The sequence below is a fragment of the Scatophagus argus genome, chromosome 19 (genome assembly GCF_020382885.2).
Source record: "Scatophagus argus isolate fScaArg1 chromosome 19, fScaArg1.pri, whole genome shotgun sequence".
NCBI lineage: Eukaryota > Metazoa > Chordata > Actinopteri > Scatophagidae > Scatophagus > Scatophagus argus.
The window spans coordinates 19974765-19978352 of NC_058511.1; the positions used below are offsets into that span (position 1 = coordinate 19974765).

The 3588-nt window shown below is 40.9% G+C and overlaps 1 pseudogene; it reads left to right on the forward strand.

Annotated features, from left to right (window-relative positions):
* Positions 1-345: 345 nt before the first annotated feature.
* Positions 346-1692, forward strand: LOC124050972 (annotated as a pseudogene).
* Positions 1693-3588: the final 1896 nt, after the last annotated feature.

Consider the following 3588-nt stretch of genomic DNA (forward strand, 5'->3'; position numbering starts at 1 on the left):
GTTGCAGGTAAGATAGTTGCAAATAAATGCGAATGTCAGTTCCCTCCCAGGAACAGACGCCATCTATGGAATGTAGTGTCACTGTCAAGGTCAAGGACAGACTTAGTTATATAAATAAAGAAACAAAACTTTGAAATTAATTTGTGTTGATAATATGATATTGATATTATGAGTAACAGTTGCACTGGTCAGTCACTCAGTCAAGCCAGAAAAAAACATTTAAAAATATGAATGCACCTTTCGGGGGGGCTCAAGCATCTGAAATTTTAAATGATATTTTGAAAACAATATTTATAACTACATCTACATTTGGGACAGGTATAATTTACACGAAAGGGTATGTTTTAATATTTTGTGCATGGATAATTAGGAATATCGTGGTGGTGGGATAGAAAATGTCCTCCCATTCTGGAATATCCCTTAATCTGGTTTCTTCTCTTATTGGTCAGAGTAGTGTTGGTAACAACTGGGCAAAGGGCTTTTACACTGAGGGTGCAGAGCTGGTGGATTCTGTCCTGGATGTGGTGTGGAAGGAGGCAGAGAGATGTGCCTGCTCACACACATTTCGGGTGGTGGTACAGTGTGGGTAGCCTACTCATTAGCAAGATTTGTGAAGTGTCCCACCACACAACGCCAGAAGACCAGTTCACCACCTTGTAGAAAAGGCAGACGAGACTTTCTGCATTGAAGCCCTGTACCACATCTGTTCATGCACCCTCAAACTCAAAAACCCTTCATACCATGACCTCACTTGGTTTCTGCCATCATGAGTGGCGTCACTACTTGATTCAGGTTCCCTGGATAGCTCAACACTGAACTGGTTATTCCCTTATCTGCATTTATTTTTACATACATACACTGAATTTGCCTTCTGTATTTGACCCATCCTTAGTTGAACACACATGCAACACCTGGCAAATTACATGCAGTGAAACACACAGGAGCGCCCAGGGGGCAAATTGGGGATTAAGTGCTTTATTAAGTTAAGTGCTTATACATGCATTTCTAAACAACTGAAGTTGATGAGTAAATGAAGGATCAGTTAACAATTAATTATTTTCGCATCAATCACTCCACCACACCCAAATTTTTTCTGTCCATCTGGTGGGGGGATCGAACCAGCAACCCGCTTCTCCAACCTCTAGGCCAGGGCTGCCCCCAGATACATCTCTGCAGTAAACATCCCTCGGTGTACCAAAACTCATGCAGCAGCTATTTGACACACACAACACGATGGCCGCCTACGACCCACATCATGGCCGCTACCTGACAGCAGCTGCTATCCTTCTGAGGCCATGTTTCCATAAAGGAGGTGGAAAACCAGATTCTTAGCATGCAGAACAAGAACAGCAGTTACTTTGTAGAATGGATCCCCAACAATGTCAAGACAGCTGTCTGCAACATTCCTCTCTGTGGTCTCAAGATGGCTGCAACATTCATAGACAACAGCACAGCAATCCAGGAGCTGTTCAAGCGCATCTCTGAGCAGTTCACAGCTATGTTCAGATGCAAAACTTTCCTCCACTGGTACACTTGAGAGGGTATGGATGAGATGGAGTTCACTGAGGCGGAAGCAACATTAATGACCTGATCTGAGTCCAGCAATAGCAGGATGCCACTGCTGAGCAGGAGGGGGAGTTTGAAAAAGAAAAGGCTGAGGGAGCGGGGATTAAGGGGGGGACTATCTATTGACGATTATATAATTATTATTAGTTATGGTTTATTTTAAATTTTGAAAGTTCATAACTACACAGTCCGGTTCCTAATAACAGTTTTTGAGGATGACTGAAGTTTGTATTCCTGGTATTTTTGACTTAAAAGTACAATATGTGTTGTGCACTGACAGGAACAAGTTAAGTTATTCGTGAATTAATAGTAATTATCAAAGATAATTATTTATAAAATAAATTTAAAATATTAACAACTATTGTTAATTGTAGGGCAACCCAATGTTACCAGCAGAGGATGAGTCCTCACCAACCCAGAATTTATCAACAAAAGCAATAACAATCAGCAACTACTTCAAATTAATAAAGATCTGTCATAAACTACAGCTAAAGCAACATACAGAAGCAACTGTGCTACAGCTAAAGCAAACTAGCGCATGTGGGTTGTGTCTGTGTGTGAGTCTGTGTGTGTGTAGGGGGAGAGAGAAGGCAAAGATAGAGGACGAGATGAGTGACGTCAGAGCCCTTCTCCTATTAAAAAAGTCTCTGTAGACATTGCTTCACGCAGCTAAAGGTGGTGGGCTTAACTGAGGTTTGAGTTGAGAGAATGAGGAACAAAAGGGGAACAATGTGGTTTAGCATGTGTGTACAGCAAAGGAGGCGGCGTCGGCGCAAACCTGGGCTGTACTACCACACTGTCTCCACACTTAGGTGGTTGCTGACGTATAAAAACGTGTATGCATCAGCAGGAAAAGGGAGAGAAGAAGAAGCAATATGTAGCAATATTAGGAACAACAATAATGGTACAATAACAATAAAGCTGCAACAGAGTAGTAACAGAATTAAAATAGATTATGACCAAACAGTAGTAATCGCAGTAAGTTTCGAGCAGAACCGTAGCAGGAGGTCCAACAGGCTAAGCTAGGATAAAGTAGGATAAACTAGGCTAAGATAAAGTGTTGGACTAGAACAGGTATTCAAAGTAACAATATGAAATTACCAGCTATAGTGAAGAGTAGAATAACTTAAGCGATATTAAATTAAAGCGCAGACGGAGCTGCTCGTAACACCAGTAACACACAACAACAGGAAATGACGTAGGATGTTGCATTATAATATATTTTTCTGCTTATTCCTACTAACATAGCGATGATGTGTTCTGGTCTTATCTAAACTCAGCCTGAGAGGAGAGAAGGGGATAAGAGAGGAGAGAAGGGGAAAGAGAAAAGAGAAAAGGAAAAGAGAGGTTTCCGCTTCAGGATTTCTCCATTGAACAGGGAGACAGACATCACTAACTAAAGAAAGGAGAAGAACCAAACCAAAAAAATATTTTCTCTCAAATATGACAAAAAGCAGCTCAACAAACACGATAAGCAATGTATGTCAAAATTTTAAACAATAGCTCTCCATTGCCCCTCAAAGAACATAAAATGTCAGCAACAGCCCATTTCAATTCAATTCAGTTTATTTATATATAGCACCAATTCACAAGAAAAGTTATCTCGTGACACTTTCCAACTAGAGCAGGTCTAGACCAAACTCTTTAACTAAATTTTGTAATATAGAAAATTTCTTAATGAAAGTCTGTAAACTGTCCACCATTTAACAATAGGAGTATCCCACCCTCACCCGGGCCTTCAGTAGTCTTTTCAGCACTAGCACCGGCTCTATACTGCCAGGTCAGTCAAATGACCAAGCTCATATACTATCTTTTTCTTTGCACTGTATTTTGGACCATGAATGAACAACAAGAAAGCAAGAGAAGACTCCCCAGGAACCTGAAACCACCACCACCAAAAAAGATTAAAAAGTGCGATCAGCCGTGGACACTGAATAAACAAGTGTTCCAGAGTCTCTTATCTCTTCACCAAATGCTTTCCCTCCAGGTTTGGATCCATGAGTGCTCTGTATCTGTTTGTAG